General features: G+C 43.5%; 1 long non-coding RNA gene across 2 annotated transcripts in view; it reads right to left on the bottom strand.

The window, feature by feature from the left end:
- Positions 1-20,729, bottom strand: part of LOC136581933 (uncharacterized) — a 280,168-nt gene that overhangs the window by 81,034 nt on the left and 178,405 nt on the right. For both annotated transcript variants that reach the window (XR_010787107.1, XR_010787106.1), the window contains exon 2: positions 7,032-7,128. This is a non-coding gene — a long non-coding RNA (uncharacterized lncRNA). The remainder of the gene's footprint in view (positions 1-7,031; positions 7,129-20,729) is intronic.

The following is a 20,729-nucleotide window of genomic DNA, read 5'->3' as shown; positions in this document are numbered from 1 at the left end:
TGGCCTGAACTCGCGCTGTATGCCCTGGAGGTGCTTGCTTGTCCTGCGGCTAGCGTCTTGTCAGAGAGGGTGTTTAGTGCGGCTGGGGGAATCATCACAGATAAGCGTACCCGCCTGTCAACCGACAGTGCTGACAGGCTAACACTCATCAAGATGAACAAAGCCTGGATTTCCCCAGACTTCTCTTCTCCACCAGCGGACAGCAGCGATACCTAAGCAATACGTAGGCTGCACCCGCGGATGGAAGCATCGTTCTCTATCCCCATCAAAAACGGGGACCTTTTTGCTTCATCAATCTGTGTATAATATTCCTCCTCCTCCTCCTGCTCCTCCTCCTGAAACCTCACATAATCACGCCGAACGGGCAATTTTTCTTAGGCCCACAAGGCTCAGTCATATAATTTTTCTAATCAATTTTTATACGTTTCAATGCTCATTAAGGGCGCCCACCCACTGGCGATTTTTTTCCCTGCGAAATTCGCAGCATTTTTTTCTCTGCAGGGGTCTATGGGACTTGTAATGTTAAAATCGCGATCGCGCAAAATCGCAATTTACCGCAAAATCGCGATTTTGCGCGATCGCGATTTTAACATTACAAGTCCCATAGACCCCTGCAGAGAAAAAAATGCTGCGAATTTCGCAGGGAAAAAAATCGCCAGTGGGTGGGCGCCCTAAAGCGTTGAAACTTTCACCTCAACCAATTTTTATTTTAACTGGGCTGCCTCCTGGCCTAGTTACCAATTAAGCCACATTAACCAAAGCGATTAATGGGTTTCACCTGTCCTCTTGGCTGGGCATGGGCAATTTTTCTCTGGTACATTAGTACTGTTGGTACACCAATTTTTGGGGGCCCTCGCCTACAGTGTAATCAAATTAATTTTTAGCCCACCTGCATTACAGCTGACGTTACATCAGCTGTGTTGGGCACTGCAATGGGATGTATTTATGTACCGCCAGTGGCTTCCTGGCACCCACCCATGCTGTGGGTCCACAGGGAGTTGTAACTGCATGTGTCCACTTCTAAAGAACCCCAGTCTGACTGGGGCATGCAGTGTGGCCCGAAGCCCACCTGCATTAAACATGAATTTATTACCTCAGCTGTGATGGACAATGCAATGGGATATATTTATGTACCGCCGGTGGGTTCCAGGGAGCCACCCATGCTGTGGATCCACAGGGAGTTGTAACTACATGTGTCCACTTCTAAAGAACCCCAGTCTGACTGCAGCATGCAGTGTGGGCCGAAGCCCACCTGCATTAAACATGACATTACCTCAGCTGTGATGGGCAATGCAATGGGATATATTTATGTACCGCCGGTGGCTTCCTGGCACCCACCCATGCTGTCGGTCCACAGGGACTTCACAATAGGGAGTTGTACCTGCCTGTGTCTATGAATTAAAAACCCTGCTCCGGTTGGGGCATGCAGTGTGGGCTGAAGCCCACCTGCATTTAATCTGACGTTAGCTCTGCTGTCCAGGGCACTGCAATGAGATACATTTATGTACAGCCGGTGGGTTCCAGGGAGCCACCCATGCCGTGGGTGCACACGGAATTCCCATTGCGGAGTTGTACCTGCCTGTGACTATTTATAAAAAACCGCGGTCTGACTGGGGCATTCAGACACCTTGACAGAATGAATAGTGTGTGGCACATAGGTTCCCCATTGCTATGCCCACGTGTGCAGCTCCAGATGGAGGTGGCACAGGATTGGATTTCTCATTGCTTCTGTACAGCATTGTGGACTATCGCCCCGCCCCTTTTAAAGAGGGTCGCTGCCTAGCCGTGCCAACCCTCTGCAGTGTGTGCCTGCGGTTCCTCTGGCAGACGCACTTATAAATAGACATGAGGGTGGCGTGGCATGAGGGCAGCTGAAGGCTGGGCAGGGACAGTTTGGTGTGAGCTGTGGACACTGGGTCGTGGGGGGGAGGGGTTGGGCAGCATGTTACCCAGGAGAAGTGGCAGCGGAGTGTCATGCAGGCAGTGATTGTGCTTTGTTGGAGGTAGTGTGGTGCTTAGCTAAGGTATCCATTGCTAATGAGGGCTTTTCAGAAGCAAAAGTTGTTGGGAGGGGGGGGGGCACTCTTGCCGCTATTGTGGCTTAATAGTGGGACCTGTGAACTTGAGATGCAGCCCAACATGTAGCCCCTCGCCTGCCCTATCCGTTGCTGTGTCGTTCCCATCACTTTCTTGAATTGCCCAGATTTTCACAAACGAAAACCTTAGCGAGCATCGGCGATATACAAAAATGCTTGGGTCGCCCATTGACTTCAATGGGGTTCGTTATTCGAAACGAACCCTCGAGCATCGCGAAAAGTTCGTCTCGAGTAACGAGCACCCAAGCATTTTGGTGCTCGCTCATCTCTAGTCACTATATATACCCTAACATTCGGCTCTTCAGGATCTACCAGTCCTAAATTCCTTTCCCATTTAGAAAAAAAACTATTTGCTGGTGAGCCTAGTAATCTATGTATTTCAGAGAGAGCATGTCGAATAATACCTGATGTCGAGCACATTCTTTCAAACTGAGTCTTTGTTCGATAAAAATTCTCAGTCGGAATTTTTCTGCAAAGCGCAGAAAATAGATTTAAATGGTTTCCTCACATTCTTCGTTTATGCATTCAATTGCCGCAAACATGAAAAATATAAGTGGCATACTCCATTTTCTGCGCATTCGTGCACCCAAGACACCAAAGAAGTCTATGTGGGTGCGCAGTTGCGCATCCTCTCCGCACAATATCACGCACTGAACTGCACGATTTCACAGTGTTAATTGATAACACCGGGGACTAATTAGACTGCACAGTCTGTTCAACCTCGATGTGGGTGTAGCCCGCACTGATGTGAACAGGCCCAGCAGTGTAGAAAAGTACAGTAAAACACATGGATACGTGCGTGATAGCGCTCCCTTCACATCACTATTATGTAGCCCTATTATTCAGTGTGCAATTTCGTGTGGATGGGGCGTGCTTTTGCACACCCCCATAGACTCCTATGGTGCCTTGGGTGCACACAAAAATAGAGCATGTCATGTATTTTTTTGCGATTGCAAAAATTGAGCCCAAAAACGTAGGATGAGAGGGAACCCATTGAATTCTAAGGGTTCTACGCTCTGCGTTTTGCGCAAACAATTTTGCATGTACAGTAACAAATACAAAATCACTCATCTGCAGAATTCCTAAATTCTAATGTAGTGGCCCAGAGTTAATGGGGCCCCTTCATAAGTATGAATGTCTTTGTCCTGTGCTTATGTATTGTCAGTGTCTTCTATGTTGCGTGAATTTGATGTGTATTGCACCTCTGCAACACTGAATGGGTTAATGTCTGGGTTATGTCTGAAAAATGTATCTTGTTGTATGTCATGTGATCATGCTTGATATATGTGAGTGCAAGGTGCAGAGTTAGAGGGTAGTCTATGCAAGCCTGCGAGTGAGTCGGTTGGTCTTCTGCAAGAGAGTCTGTCTAACTTAGAGTCATGGGAGTTGAGAGAATTTCAGTGAGTAGGAGAAACTGTGCCTTGCCCTACAAGGAGCCCCCAGGATGGAAGAGGCTGAGCAATGGCCTGATGTGTGCCCTGGGCCCTATTCACCCAGGCCTCCCCGCTTTTAATATGGAGGACTGTGAGAGAAAGTGAGAGGAGCCGCCATGCAACACTGAGTGCTACCGCTAAATGTGAGTGTTGACCGGTAGAGAACTGGAGAGAGAGAGTAGCCGGGAGCAGAACCCCATAGATAATGAAGACTGTGGACGCGTCTGACATCCTGTGAATCCTCCCTGTCGCACCACTATTCTGTGTAAATCGGTGATATGATGGCGTGTGTAGTTTATGAACAGTAAATAATTTTCTTTACAAGTAAATGAGCTCAACAGACCATTCCCGGTTTTGCTCTGAAAGATTTTCCCTGTGTGTGGACTACTTTATTTAATCATCCAGATTTACCGCAGAAGACGGAACGGTGGCGTCACAAGTGACAAAATGGACTTAACGTAAACCGCATCTTGGGTTACCCTGTGAAACTCGAATAGGTCCCATTCTACCCCCAGGGGAGGAGATGGTAGAGTCCCAGGGACAAGGCCTTCTCTACCCATTATCTCCTCAGCTGTGGGCCTGCTCCTTGGATGCATGCTTTACCTTCAATGTTGGGTCCATAGTCTAATGTATTTTGACTTTGAGGTTGTATTGCACACAACCACGGTAGTGTTTTTAAAAGATGGAAACAAATGATTGTTCAAACATTATACATTATTTATTTTCAGTGTATCTGCACCATTCAACAATCCTTAGAAGATGGAAGGCTTGATAATAAGCAATTATGTTTGGTAAGCCTATTATTCCCATTTCTTGGGGGGAATACTATGTGACAAGCAATATGTGCTGGCTCACCCTTCCAGGTAGACTTATTTATCATGGAATGGTTAGACCTGAAAAAGGACTTTGCAATCGGTAGTGTTTGAAAAAAGTATAAGGCCGGGCTCACACGGACATATGATTACCGTGTATTACTCGTGTGCTGTGCACCCATTTGACACATAGCAACTAGTAGGCAATCAGTTATACTGCCCTACACAGTTCTGCTTACAGAAGCATTTTGGAATTGCATAATACGTGAATGCAAAAAAGGACGCAGCATGTTCCATTTTGCCACGTATATACACAAAATAGCAAAATAGACGCCATTGTTCTACATGTGCGTGTATATACGCACGCCCATACATCATTTAATTGCATATGGGCAGCTTGTATACGCGAAGTAAAGGTGTGGGAAATATGAAAAAAGGAAAAAGGTGGACTGTGCATGACAGCGCGCGTGAGATATGCTGTCATGTGCATACAATTTCACTGCCATACACCGCAGTACATCAGGCCCTGCGACTCCACAGCGGTAAAACGCTCTGCGACCCACACAACATTTTACACTTACAGCTGTGTGAGTCCAGCCTAAGATGCAGTGATGTATGTTCATTTTAACTATATTTGATTGTTCCCAGCAAGAGAAACCAAGTAATCTTGTAGATATGATACCTTTTAATGGTTAACAAAAATATATGATGTTATAACGAGCTTTCGAACCTACTCAGGGTTCTTCCTCAGGCATAATGAAACAAATCTAAAGACGTATTCATGTTAAAATATATACACATGATCACGTGGGAGGGCACAGACATAGTGAACTGAATTTGCACTAGATAAATACAGTGAGTGGGTTGCGAGTGCCTCAGCTTGCAGGCTATTTGACTGGCGAGCAGGCTCTCTCCCAAATTTTTGCTCTGCTTTAAGAGCAAAAGCTTGGGTTATGAGCCTGCTTCACATTCCACGCAGGGAGTCCCCTCCTCACTGAACACTGTGACAGCACTGTCACAGTGTTCAGTGACAAGGGGACTCCCTGCAGGGAGTAAAGAATCTCCTGCCACAGCTGTCACAGTGGCCCCATTGAAAGCAATAGGATGCCGGCACCCTTGCAGTGATTTTCGGGGAAGAGCTATAAATATAAGTCCTTCCCTGAAAATCATCCCTAGCTGTAGTAAAAAAATAAAAAAATGTATACTCACCTCTCCACCACTGCCGGGGCTCAGCCGCGTGTAGCCGTGTCTTCTCCCTGCACTGCTTTGAAGCTTTTCAGCAGACGGGGATTTAAAATCCCCGCCTGCTGAAAGGGCTGCCTGTAATTGGTCGCAGCGCTCAGCCAATCACAGGCAGCGCTCTGCCATTCATTGAATTCAATGGAAGAGCTTCGCGATCCGGAATGGATTAATGGCATTTCCATTGATTTCAATGTGAAAAATTGATTTGACTTTTGAGCATTTTGGGTTAAGAGCTTTGTCACAGAACAAATTAAATTCTCAACCCAAGGCACCACTGTACCAGAGACACGATAAGAGGACACAGATGTTTTGTGATTAATAGCACTTAGATAAATACCAGGGAGGGATGACCATAACAGTAAATAATTAGTCCAATGACAAGGAATGTGAACATTTATAGTCTGTAAATTGCTGTTAGGCGGTTAACACCAGGCAAATGTGTTACCACTGCTCTGGGTTTCTCATAATCTTCACTGGTGTAAACCCCCCACCCCCCACCCCACCCCCGAGATTCATTCCATTTCTGATAGTATGAAAGGTGGTTATAAACTTATATTCCCAAATTCTCTTGTAACGCTGGGACTTAAAATTGCCTTAAAGTATGATAACTCTCATATCTTGTATGTTGTGTCTGTGACTAGAAAAGTGCTCAGCCACAGGTAATTCTGTCTTACTCTCTTTAATCGTGTGGCAATTCTCTCATCCTGGTTTTCAGTTTCTGTCCTGTTTTTCCCACATAAAGCCCCCAACAGGACATTCACTGCACCGGATCAGGTACACAACATTGGACGTTGAACATTTGAATGTCCCAGGGAGTTTAACTATGGCACATCTACCGAACCACAAAAATAACCCCGGTCTAGAGGAATCTAAGTCGTTTTTGAGGAGTTGCAATAAAGGAAGAAAGTTTACTGCATACAATCGTGAGAGTTCATTGGTCAAAAGTACTCCTAAATATTTCATGGTGTCTTGAGATCAACAAAATGAAAAAGCACTGGTGAAGTCAGATACTAAAGACGCTGGTAATGGGATATTTAGTGCCTCAGATTTTTTATATTAATTTAAAAATTGGAAAGAACAGCATAACGAGCAGCAACATAAGGTTAGATCCATGGGGATGTAAGAATAAGAGAAGGTCATCTGCGTAAGCTACTACTTTATGCATAACCCCACCTATTGATGTACCTCTAATGTTCTGGTTGGAACCAGTTCTGCACAGGAATGTTTCTTGGCATAAAATAAAAATAAGAGGTCATACAGGACATCTCTGATGTGCTCCATTGTCTAAATACTTCATATTGGCCAATGACGTGTAACTTCAGGGTCACAGGAAGACTGCTGCTGTGCTTGTTTGTGAGAAAAGCTTATATTTTGTATTAATAAGTACCTGCAATAGTGTGAAAATCTAAAATAATAAAAATGTATAGATGCTAAAGTGGGTGACTTACCTGAAATGTCAAACAGATGTGAAGGTGTTGGATGCTCAATGTTCTGATTCTTATAATGCATGGATGACTTCTAGGCTCTCAATATGTTTGTCCACCCCTGCAGGAAATCAAGATGAAATCACATTAGCACATTGGAATCACAGAAGCATGTTGAAGTAAGGATGCTAGAGACATACAATAATACAGAAAATGCAGACAAATTATGCAGATTGCAAGCTCGGAATACAATTTAAATAGAAGAATTGTTAAAATGACCAATAATGCATTAAAGTAGCAAAGAGGAGTCAATTAAAGGCAGCAGGGAATTATAAAATCTGAAGCGCTTTACACATGAATCACAGAAAGAATCTATGCTATAGATCTCCATCATTCAATCTCCATCATTGAAGGGATTATATCATGAAAGTGCTGCAGTCATTTTCAATAGCTGGAATATTAACATTTTGATTTCAAATATACGGAGCCTCATGATTATAAATTCTTCCAAGAAGAAAGTGGCAGCCTTGCCCATCGGAGCAGCCTTTTGTTTTGTTTTTTTAATATATACTCTGGAAATCTGCTGGTGGCTATGAGCAATATAGGGGAGTTTTATTCTTTAGTTTGTGGTATAAGAAAGTCACAAACTTTTGCGCAAACCCAGCTTGCGCTAACATTTTATGACTTTCCAAAACTTTCCAAAAAAGGGGGCATAGCTTGTTGACTGGACAAGTGGCTGCCAATCCCGAAACATATATGTGTAATTTATGCCAGAAATTGGCATAAATTATACCAGAAATCTCCTATGTTGCATAGATTTCTGTGTGAGTGCCCTGAGAAGCTGAGATATGCTTAATATATGTAGAAGTGTACACATCTTCATGTAGTAGGTGCATCGTGCGCCAACAGGGATAATATTAAAGATGTATACCTAAGATATACTTTTATCACCTATCCATATGTCAGGGGTGGGCTGAGCCAAGGAGCAGGAAGGCAATGCCCTGAGGCCGGATACCCTGCAGATGTTTCGAGCCACTCGGTGTCCTGAGTTCTACTGTGGCCACGGTACACTTACTTGTGTTTGCCAGCCTAGTAAGCGGCCACAGCGGAAGTCAGAATGCTGGCAGAGAAAATTTGTGGCATCAGCATTGAGGACACTAGTAGACGAAAATGGCTTTAGCGGAACTCAGGATGCCAAGTGGCCCTGCGGCCTACAAGAGTCTGGATACCTGGACAGAACTTCAGCATCCCTACGTAAGCAGGATAATGACGTAACTTCATCGCTGCACCTGTGCTAGGCCAGAAAAGGACTCTGTGCTCATCATGACAGTTAAGTATTTTTGCATATAGCACAGCTGCAAATATTAAGGGCCAAAAAAACTACCAAGAGGGTACTTGGGGGCATAATTTCAATTAAGGAAGCATTTAGGGGCATTTGGGGCACTAATAGTATACAAGGAGCATGGTTACTGCTAGGCAGGCAGTTAGGACCACTATTAATACTAAGGTAGTACATGGGGGCATATTTACTATTAAGGGGACAGGAGGGTACTATTACTATTAGGGAGGCACGTGTGGAGACGTACTATAATCAGAGCATTATTAGGGGAATGCTTGGGTTCACAACTATTAAGGGAGCACAACAGTGAACATTATTATGTAAGAGTTTAATAAATGTAGTTCGGGTGCTGTATTTATGGTATGAGTGAGGTTCTTGAGAATAGTATAGTAAGGCAGGTGACACAACAGTTAACTTAAGAATACTTTTCTCCTGAAGAGCCACAAACTGTACTGGTTAAAGTCACAATGAGCACTGGCTTAGTTACAAATTTCTGGGTACAGAGCTTGGTGGTTACAGTCTCTTTTTAGGACATTCAGATAAGCAGTTACAGTCTCTTATTAGAACATTTAGCTTAGTGGTTGAAGCCTCTGTTAGTTGCACAGGGAAGTTCACTTGAACAGAACTCAAACAGAGGGCGGCAGATTATGCAGCACACTCTGGTCCACTTGGTAGCTTTCTCATAGCCTGTTTATCCCACAGTACACTCTCTCCAGATATCGGTTCAGAACCACCACACTTATCCAGGAACACTTCTTCTTAGGCCACAATTCTATACAAGGCCACAACTGACATGTTCAATAGGCCAGGGCAGTGGATCACCACCCACATCTACTGCTTAGGTTTATGCTTACTGGACCAGCTTCATTTCTCACATAATAATAATCTTGTCTTGCATACTGCATTCACCCTTAGGCCTCGGTCACACGACCGTTTTTTGGTCTGATCTGCAGACGCGCTTGCGATCTGCAGATCTATAGACCAAATGCATCCCAATGGGATCGGTCACATGTCCGCTTTTTATGCGGATGTGCGATCAATTATAGGACACAACGATTTGCAGAATGCGCCTATCTGCGTTCTGCGCATCGCTGTGTTCTATTTATGCGCTCAATGGGGCCGGCGGCAGCAGCGCCAACCTCATTGAGAACATATACTAAAGATCGTTCTCTTCTGCCACAGCTGTAACAGCTGTGGCAGAGGAGAACGATGTTCGCCCATTGAATTCAATGGAGCCGGCAATACAGACGGCTCCATTGAAAGCAATGGGCTGCCGGCGAGCGCGGGATGAATTTTCGGGAAGGGCTTATAAATATAAGCCCTTCCCTGAAAATCATCCTAAAATGTGTAAAAATAAAAAAAAAAGTATACTCACCTTGTCCCTGGAGCCGGAGTCTAGCCGCGTCCAGCCGGCAGTTCTCCTGAACTGCTCTGTGTAGTATTCAGCAGCCAGGGATTTAAAATCCCCGCCTGCTGAAAGAGCTGCCTCTGATTGGCCACAGCCCTCACCAATCAGAGGCAGCTCTCACTCACCCAGTCATGAATTCATGAATGAGTAAGTGAGTTCTGCCTCTGATTGGCTGAGCGCAGGGACCAATCAGAGGCAGCTCTCAGCTGTCATTCAATAGCTGAGAGCTTGCTCTGATTGGTCCCCGCGCTCAGCCAATCAGAGGCAGCACTCACTCACCCATTCATGAATTCATGAATGGGTGAGTGAGAGCTGCCTCTGATTGGTGAGGGCTGTGACCAATCAGAGGCAGCCCATTCAGCAGGCAGGGATTTTAAATCCCCGCCTGCTAAATACTACACAGAGCAGTTCAAGAGAACTGCCGGCCGGACGTGGCTGAACTCCGGCTCCAAGAAAAAGGTGAGTATACTTTTTTTTTATTTTTACACATTTTCAGGATGGTTTTCAGGGAAGGGCTTATATTTTTAAGCCCTTCCCGTAAATTTATCCCGCGCTCGCTAGCAGCCCATTGCTTTCAATGGAGCCGACAGTATTGCTGGCTCCATTGAATTCAATGGGCGAACATCGCTCTCCTCTGCCACAGCTGTGGCAGAGGATAGCAGGCAGTGCGTGGCGGTTTCACTGAAAACGCTGCTATGTGCAGCTTTTTCTATGAATCGCTGGCCCCGGTCACGCGATTTGCGGTTCCGGGAAAAAACGCCCATGTGACCGAGGTCTTAGACTGCACTGACACAGCTGCATTTTATCTGCTTTTATGTCACAACAACCATGAAGTATATAAAGCCAATTATAATCTTGGGTTCTCCCCTTCATGGAGCTCATGCAGCGCTATGGTCAATGTCTGCAATCGTGACCCAGGGCAAATAGCATGCATCCTAACTAGAGATGAGCGAGCGTACTCGGATAAGCACTACTCGCTCGAGTAATTGGCTTTATCCGAGTATCGCTGTGCTCGGGTCTAAAGATTCGGGTGCCGCTGCGGCTTACAGGTGAGTCGCAGCGGGGAGCAGGGGAGAGCGGGCGGGAGAGAAAGATCTCCCCTCCGTTCCTCCCCGCTCTCCCCTGCAGCTCCCCGCTCCGTGCCGGCACCCGAATCTTTAGACCCGAGCACAGCGATACTCGGATAAAGCCAATTACTCGAGCGAGTAGTGCTTATCCGAGTACGCTCGCTCATCTCTAATCCTAACATAACCAGGAGTTAATGGTCCAAACTCCACAGTAGCTGCAAATAAACCCAGTTAACCAACAACATTGTAAGAGCACAATAATAAATATAATAGTGTTTCACGTAAACTGTTCTAGCTGCATCACCGGGAACAGAGCATACAGTTCAGTTCACGTAAGTTAGTTACAAGGGGATGGGGTTCATGACGGCAACAGCATCAGCTCCCTTACAAAAATACTGACTACACTGCAAGATAATAGGTTTAACTAGACTAAATCGGTTTGTAAAACCTTAAAGTACTGTATGTTTCTGCATTGCTTTTACCCACTTGTAAAATCTTCATATTGTAACCCTCGTTCTTAGCAGTATGGAAACATAGAAGATTGATGGCAGAAAAAGATCACGTTTAAAAAGGTCATCCAGGGCTTTTAGTATTGATGACCGCTGGCGTAACTATGGGGGATGCAGGGGATGCGGTTGCACCTGGGCCCAGGAGCCTTAGGGGGCCCATAAGGCCTCTCTTCTCCATATAGGGAGCTCAGTACTATGAATAAAGCATTACAGTTGGGGGCCCCGTTACAGGTTTTGCATTGGGGCCCAGGAGCTTCAAGTTTAACACGGCGGAAATCCGCAGCGTTGTCCCGCAGCTATTAGGTTCTACTGAACCTAATAGCTCAATGTTCACGCAGCGGAATTCCACAGCATGAAAGAAACCACGACATGCTCTATTTGCCGCGGGAATACGCCCGGCCGGCTTCTATTGCAGTCAATGGAAGCTGTCCGTCACGCTATACTTCCGCTGTACCACAGTGGAAGTATCGTGTGAATACGCGTCCCCGGCCACCGCCGGCCGCATCATCCCGCACTGCCGGCGCGTCACGCGCTGTACTGCGCATTTGCACCTACCCGCCAGGCGGGATGCGTACAGCGGACCCAGATTGGTGAGTATGGGGGTTTTCTGGGGCGCCGTGGCCGACTCCGCTGCAAAATTCCACTGGCGGAGTCCGTCACGGCCGTGGGCATGAGGCCTTTGAGAATCTCCTTTTGGAAGCCTCCTCCATTAAGTGGAGATGGAAGTGCTCATAAATTTTGAAGGTCAGAGGCTAGCACTGTGGAACCCCAGAGAATGAACCTCGGGCCTCCGCCTCAACCTCTTTTTCGGAATATCCTTTGCTATATCACGTGCCAGCCAACATCTACATGACAGTTACCAAGGCAAAATAGCATTCTTGTCATCAGAACACATGTTTCCAAGATGAACTACTCTCTCCCAAATCGAGAAAGTACCAGAAGCACCACAGATTAGCATCTTGCCGAACACGTTGAATACTTATGGGTAATTAAAGGGGGCTAGGTCAATAATGACATCATAACCTAGTGCTAGTGGGATTTTATGCTAAAAAAAAAGACAAATATACGCCGTTATGCGCAAAAAAAGGTTCCCTGAGCAAATACGTTGTGAAAAAGAGGCTAAAATTGTACTTACGCTCATGTGCAGGAGCCCTTAATACTAAAAAACCATTGCAATCACTGAAACTGGATTTTCACAGACCTACATCGTACTCGCCCATCTGAATACAGCCTGAGACTTTCCACCTTTTTTGAAGTCTGTCTATGGCGGCAAACATATTGTATTTAAGCTCTAACAGCTATATTTCTTGTAACACGGATTATGTGGTGTATGTGTTGGAATGCGGAGCCTGCAGGAAGCTTTATGTTGGTTGTACTTCTAGAAAACTCATTGCATCATTTGAATGATGTAATGTCTATGTCAAGCCGACATACGTCTAATGCGTGCGGGTACTTTGTCATACTTCATGATAAGTCTGTATCATCTCATTGAGATTTTGGCATTGATAAAAATAAACCGCCCAATATATGTAGTAAGGGAAGTAAGGCACCTCCTGCTCAGGAGGGAGACATTTTGCATTTACACATTGAAAACATTTACCCCTTTTGGCCTGAGTACTAAAAGTAACTTGTTGCTTCCCCTTTAAGGGTATATGCATATCTTTTGATTCTTATATAATATTTATAAGTAAATCTATTTATTCCCCTTGTTGTATTTCTATTATTGTATTGATCACATGTTGGTACATCTTGATGTTAAGCGCTCCAAAAATTAGGGTTTTATCATTATTGATTTTGGCTTATTGGTTATTTTCATTAGACTCCATATATTCTTTGAGATCTATTTGATTACTTATTTTTGTTTTTTCTTCATGCCAACATTTGTAGTAATATGTTCATTACTCCTTTTTAACATAGCATTCATTAATTGCGTTGTGTCCACAATTGCAGTAGTGCGCCACTTCTTTATGACAGGTTACGCAGGCTACTTGGGTCACCTCTGATTAAAATACACTTGCACCATCAAGTGCACAGTGGCAGCACTATCCTCAGCAGGGTGACCCTGCTCATTCTGCACATGGACCAATGGTACTGTGTGCCCCAGCGCTACCAAGTGACTGTGGTGCACATGGACCAATACTACTATGTGTCCCAGTGCTAACAAGTGATTGTAGTGCACATGCACCAATAGTACTATGTGTCTCAGTGCTACCAAGTGACTGCAGTGCGCATGCGCCAATAGTACTATGTGTCCCAGTGCTACCAAGTGATTGTATGCGCATGCACCAATAGTACTATGTGTCCCAGTGCTACCAAGTGACTGCAGTGCGCATGCACCAATAGTACTATGTGTCCCAGTGCTACCAAGTGACTGTATGGTGCATGCACCAATATTACTGTGTCCCAGTGCTACCAAGTGACTGCAGTACGCATGCATCAATGGTACTATGTGTCCCAGTGCTACCAAGTGACTGCAGTGCGCATGCAGCAATCGTACTATGTGTCCCAGTGCTACCAAGTGACTGTAGTGCGCATGCACCAATATTACTATGTGTCCCAGTGCTACTAAGTGACTGCAGTGCACCTGCATCAATGGTACTATGTCTCCCAGTGCTACCAAGTGACTGCATTGGTGCTATCCTCCGGTGAGGTTTTGCCATTCATTATATGAAATTGTTGTTGAACTACTTGTGACCTCTTAGATTTTGGTCAATTAGTAATTTTGCTTATTTGTAATGGAGTTGTTTATTACATCAATGTGCCTCTCTGTCATGGACTCAAACAAACTGTGTTTGCTGACAACAATCATCACATATTGATCTTTTTGCCTTTAGGCAAGGCTTTTGGGATTTACTTCAGTATAATGATTTGTGCATTTAGATTATTTAAACTAGCAGTTTATGTTTATAAATATTGAGCTTTATCATGTGATCAATTATTTCAGGTGTTTCTAATTGACTGGGTTTTAACCCCTTAACGACCGCCCCATCGGGAAACTACGTCCTGCTGTTGCAGGACGTGTATGCAGGGAGGAAGCGGCGCTATCTCCCTCCATACAGCGCGGGCATCAGCTGTTTATTACAATTGACACCCGCGGGCAATAGCCGCGCTTGGCCGTTCATCCGATCGCGGCTATTAACCCTTTAAATGCCGCTGTCAATTCTGACTGCGGCATTTAAATCCCCCGAACGCTGTTCGGGGGTCCTGCACGGCCCCCCCCCCCCCCCCCGCGGTGAGATCGGGGGAGCCGTGCAGGTGTCATGGCAGCCGGGGGCTTAATGAATGGCCCCAGGGCTGCCTTAGCAGACTGCCTATCAAGCCATCCACACAGGGTGGCTTGAAAGACTGCCTGTAAAAAAGCAGTATGACGTAATGCTATAGCATTACGTCATACTGCAGGAGCGATCAAAGCATCGCATGTTAAAGTCCCCCAGGGGGACTTCAAAGTAATGTAAAAAAAATAATCAATAAAGTTTTTTTAATTGTTAAAAAAAAAAAAGTTATAAAAGTTTAAATCACCCCCCTTTTGCCATATCCATTATTAAAAAATCAAAATAATAAAATAAAAATATGTATTTGATATCGCCACGTCCGTGAAAGTCCGAACTATCAAAGTAGTGCATTATTTTTCCCGCACGGTGAACGTCGTCTGAAAAAAAAATAAAGAACGCCAAAATACACTTTTTTAGTTACCCGGTCTCCCAGAAAAAACGCAATAAAAAGTGATTAAAAAGTCGTATGTATTCCAAATTGATACTATCGGAAACTTCAGGACATCCTGCAAAAAATGAGCCCTTGCTCAACTACATCGACGAAAAAATAAAAAAGGTATTGCGCGCACAAAATGACCGCAGAAAATAATTTTAAAAAATTAAATATCTTAAAAAAAAAATAAAAGTACTACAGCAAAAAAAATACTATACAAGTTTGGTATCGTAGCAATCGTACTGACCCATAGAATAAAAATATCAGGTAGTTTTTGTTGCAATTTGTGTGCTGTAGAAACAGGACGCACCGAAAGATGGTGGAATGTCGTTTTTTTTCCATTTCTCTCCGCTAAGAATTTTTAAAAAGTTTTTCAGTAAATTATATGGTACAATAAATAGTGCCATTGAAAAATACAACTCATCCCGCAAAAAACAAGCCCACATACAGCGACGTCGATGGATAAATTAAGGAGCTACGATTTTTTAAAAGGGAGTAGGAAAAAACAAAAATTGAAAAAAGCCAAAAAGCTCCGTCACTAAGGGGTTAAATACGATGTGGTGACTTTGTATCCTTCACCAGAAACATCTAAGAAATGATTTTCTTTCTTGGAGTGAATAGTCACTTTTTAAATTTCTTTTAATACTATAAAATATAGTTTGGAATTTTAAATATTTCTCTGGACATTTGGACAAGCTGGATTTCTCTACATTTTTCTATATATTCACGTCTGGTCAGACATTTCCATGTTATCCCTGGTGGTTTGGAGGTGGCTGGTGAGTTGTTTTTTTTACATATACGGAAAATTATATTATATATTCATATAGAAAATGTTAGACTGTGGAATTGCACTGTGCAAGTTTAAGGGCTCTTTCGCAGAGGTGTATTTGGCATGCAATATGTAAAAGCCATTCATTTCAATGGGTTCATTCACATTTACATATCCTGTGCGCACATTTCGGTTGTTCAAAAAAAGCAGCACGCTCTACTTTTATGTGCATTTGCACACCTAAGGTACACATAACCCCTTAGTGACCAAGACTGTTTGCGCCTTAATGACCAGGCCAAATTATGGAAATCGGACATGTGTCTCTTTAACATGGAATAACTCCATAAAGGTTTTGCATATCCAAGTGATTCTGACACAGTTTTTTCGCCACATGCTGTACTTCATTTAGGTGGTAAAAATAGGACAATAGAATTTGTGAATATTTATTAAAATTACCAAAATTAGGAAAATTTTTGAAAAATTTTTTAATTTTTCACATTTTCAACTGTAATATCTCAAATATGTGCAAACATACTGTACCAATTTTTGCTAAGATATATATTTTCATCTGTTTACTTTATTCTGGCGTACATTTGAAAAACTACCCCTGCAAATGACCGAATTTTAAAAACAACACCCCTTAATATATTCACTGAGGGGTGTCATGAGTTTTTACATCACGGGACATGGCGGAGGAGGTGGGTGAGTACTTTCAGCTGCCCTGATGGATATGATCCATCAAGGCAGCCGAATCTTTAACTTTTTTTACTTTTTATTGACTTTTATATGATTGCGGGCGATCATGTGACTAGGGTGGGGGCCCCTGGGGCCTGGGATGACAGCTACAGGTTGCTGGCTACCTCCGGGAGCCAGCAACATGGAGCTGTCATGTCCTCAGCTTGCAGGACTTTAATCCCCACAGAGAGCTTGTTTTTACATCCTCAGGCATTAAGGCCTAGCAAGCTAGGACATAAAAAAGCAATGGGCTGGTCACTAAGGGGTTAAGCAGAATAAACGCTTATTAAATACACTATATTTTGTTTTTGTACATTTGCATAGATTGGCTATTTTTTAAAACAATAACACTTCTGCCAATGACAGCCTGCCTAGAATAGTAGATCCTTTCAAAGTGCAATAATTTTAGTACATATCAAACGTCATGGTTTAAGACTTTAAAAAGTGGAAGTACAGTACGGTTCTGAGGACAAAATGTGTAAAAATGCAGTTCCATTTTTGGAGCTAGCAGGTGTATTCATAAAAAGGAAGAGTGAAGAAAAGAACAAAAAAATCCTGAGCATGTGATCTTATACTACTATTTCTTTTCTATCCAACCTTGCAAAGTCCCTAGTTATTATGTTTCCCAGGGGATTAGCCTACATCTAGAGCCAGTTGTTAAATATCTGCCAGTCTGTGCTCGTATACACATTAGTAAAAATGGACCTTTCAGAAGTGATATGGTATAATTATTAAATGTTGGTAAATTAGTCAAAACACTGTACTAATAAAAAATAGTATTGATTATTTTGAGGGTACCCAGGGGGCTGTGTTCTGGGATCTACACCAACTAAATAGACGTATAGGGGTATTCCAGCAATTCAAAGTTATATGCCTCATAATGTGATAACATGAAGTGCTGGAATACAATGTTCTAACTTGTTTTACAAAGTTGCAGAGATATTGCTTTTTCAGTGGTCACCCCTTGCTTAGTTCTCCATTGGTATCCAATTGTTACAACCTGTATGTTCCGCTGTTTTACTGGTCGGGCATGCTCAGTGCCTTTAAATCTTGTACATTTTTACCTCAATAACTGGCAATGGGGCATTCTGGGAGATGTAGTTTTTGCAATGCTCAGTGGCCATTTTAATCCCTTAAGGACATGGCCTATTTGGGGCTTAAGAAAACAACGATTGGGGGATTTTCATTTCCACTTTTCAAGAGCCATAACTTTATTTTTCCGTTCACACAGTCGTATAAGGGCTTGTTTTTTGCGTCACGAATATAGTTTTTATTAGTACAATTTTGGGGTGCATATAATGTATTGTAAAACTTTTATTATTTATTTTTTGAGAGCAGGGAGACAAAACACATATTTTTTTTACAGCATCAATCAAACTGCATAAATGACACAATACATTTTTATGCGGGTCGGTACGATTACAACGAAACCAAAAACATTATAGTTTTTTCCACTTTTGCACAATAAAAACCCTCTTTTTTAAAATTATAATTAGTTTTGCATCGTTGCATTCAAAGTCGCATAACTTGTAACTTGTTTCTTTTTCCATGGGTGGAGATCTTTAAGGCCTTGTTTTTTGTGACACGACCTGTAGTTTTTATTTGTACCATTTTGGGGTAGGTCATTACGGACACAATGATATCACATATGTGGGGGTTTTCTTACATTTTTTTATACAAATAGGGGAAAATGAGAAAAAAAGTTATTTTTTAATGTTTTTTTTACACTATTTTCTTAGCTTTCTTTCACAATTTATGCCCCTGTAGGGGACTTGTACTATAACACCTATGATCGCTATGGTAGGGCATTGCAAGACCTATGTCCTGCAATTCGTTATCGCTGGTTATAATGATGATAGGCACTGGCAAACCGGCACACCTGTATCTGGTGTCCTGTTGCCTTGACAACCCGTTGGTCCTCCATGCTTACATAGCAGGGATCCGATGACATCACAGAGAGAGCATCCTCCCTCAGTGAACCCTTTACATGCTGTGATCTACATAGATAGCGGCTTGTAAGGGATTAACAGCGGGGGTCGCTGTCCCAATGCCCCCCTGCTGTTGCAGTGGGAGGTTGGCTATCTCCACAGATCCTGCGATATCCCCATGACGTAAGGTTACATCATGTTGCCTTACGTATCAGTCTGCCATGGTGTAACCTTATGTCCTGTGGTGGGAAGGGGTTAAATAATAATGTGGAAATTTGAAGTTGGCTGGAAAGCAGCACTGGTATAGATCAGCAAAAAATGTAGTTTGACGACTTAGATGAATGTTTGGCATAGAGGCAATAAGTGGAGATGTTAAGGAAAATTTTGCCCAGTCTCCACAATAACTCCCTTTTACACAGGCCAATGATCAGATTCAGGAGCGGAAATTCATGCAAATGTTTGTTTGTCCAATCACCAACCCATCTGAATATGTCTGTATTCAGTCAACAAATGAGCAATTGGCCGATTGGATTTTTTATTTGGGCATAAAAATGCTCACTTGTTAGCAGCTCATCCCCCACGTAAACAGGGAATGTGCTACCAACGAATGCTACCTGTATGAGTATAAATGTTCATATTAGCAATCGTTCATCCCCATACTGCTAAACCTTTGTCACTTGTAAATGTCAGTAATGAGAGACGATTGACATATTATGATGAGCAGAGGTTTAGCCTGTGTAAAAGGGCCCTAATCACCTCCACGAAAACCTTCAGAACTCTTTCTCTAGCGGGGATGAAAGAATTCCCTGCTATAGCTGTCACACTGTGTCAAGGGAGCACAATGTACTCCCTATGTTTTCAATGGAGCTGGCGCTGCTGCCGCCGGCCCCATTGAAAGCAATGGGTGATAGCGCAGATTTTTCTTAGCGCTGCGAGGCTTCAGTGAAAACATCGCAAGTAAGTATGAAACAATTGAAAATCATTGGTTTCATAATCATACGTTTTCACTTACTCTTGCCTCACAAGAAAATATATCGCTAGCCATACAGCCAAATATGGGCCTTCTCCAAGAGACAGCCATAGAGCTACCAAAAATTATGTGAAACAGAGAGCAGGTGCCAGATCCTTACAGTTGACAGGAACCCACGTGCACGAGCCTTCCCCAAGGAACAGCTGTAGAGTTACCAAAAATTGTGCCAAGGGAGACAGCAATTGTGGTGCTTGTTTTAAAAACAATGTCATACATTTTCAAACGACAAATTCTAAAGGTGAACAGAATACCCAAGCACGGGCCTTCTACTTCTCCCCCTCCAAGGAACAGCTATAGAGCTACCACAAATTTCACCCATGGAAACAGCAGGTGTGGTGCTTGTCCTAAAGCAATGTTATAAATTTTGTAAAAGTCAAATTTTACCAGGTGAACAGAAAACACCCAAAAATGGGCCTTCTCCAAGGAAAAGCTGTAGAGCTGCAACTGTTTCATGTGCCTTAGAAATTCTTCATTTTGGGGAAATGAGAAGGAGAGAACACAATGGAAGCAGGAAAAGGAGAGCAGCAGGAGTTCCATCACCACCACCAGTAACAGTACCTTGAGGGCAGAGTGTACTCCTTGTGTAGATTTGAGAGCTGCAGCTCTGTATTTCCATATTGACATATTTTTCATTTGGGGGGAAGTAGGAGGAGGAAACATGGCAGAAGCTAGAGAAGGAAAGCAGTTTTTTTAAAAATACAACTATGTTCAGTCATATGTATTTAAATATTGCCAGCATGCTAACTAATGGGTATGATCTGCCATGGGGGTGCAGAAGTCCGATAAAATCTATGCTTGATTCATTTTAAGAAACGTCAGGTGATCCACACTGTCTGTGGACAAGCAGATGCATCTGTCAGTTATTACATTCCCAGCTGTGATGAACATCCTTTCTCATAGCATACTGGCAGTACAGCAAGCACCTCTAAAGCATGTTGTGCAAGCTCCAGCCACACATCCGGCTTAGACACCAGGAGTCAAGGGGCTCAATGCCATATCTGAGTACATCCATGCGGAAGCTGATATACTCTTGAATCATCATAGATAAGTGCTGCCTGTGACTCTGAGTCCTCCCTTGTGCTGTTGCTGTAGGCAGTGACAGGCTGAAAAAACTATGTTGGACTTCCCCTTCCACCAGTGATGGTGCTGCTGCAGCAGCTTTAGGCATTTCCACCATGAGCCACAGAGCTGCGATCCATTGTGGATGCATCCCCGCAGCCATGTGGAAATTC

The sequence above is a fragment of the Eleutherodactylus coqui genome, chromosome 11 (assembly GCF_035609145.1).
Source record: "Eleutherodactylus coqui strain aEleCoq1 chromosome 11, aEleCoq1.hap1, whole genome shotgun sequence".
Classification (NCBI taxonomy): Eukaryota; Metazoa; Chordata; class Amphibia; order Anura; family Eleutherodactylidae; genus Eleutherodactylus; species Eleutherodactylus coqui.
The sequence above is the reverse complement of the archived record's forward strand: the minus strand, read 5'-3'. Positions and strand labels throughout refer to the sequence as shown.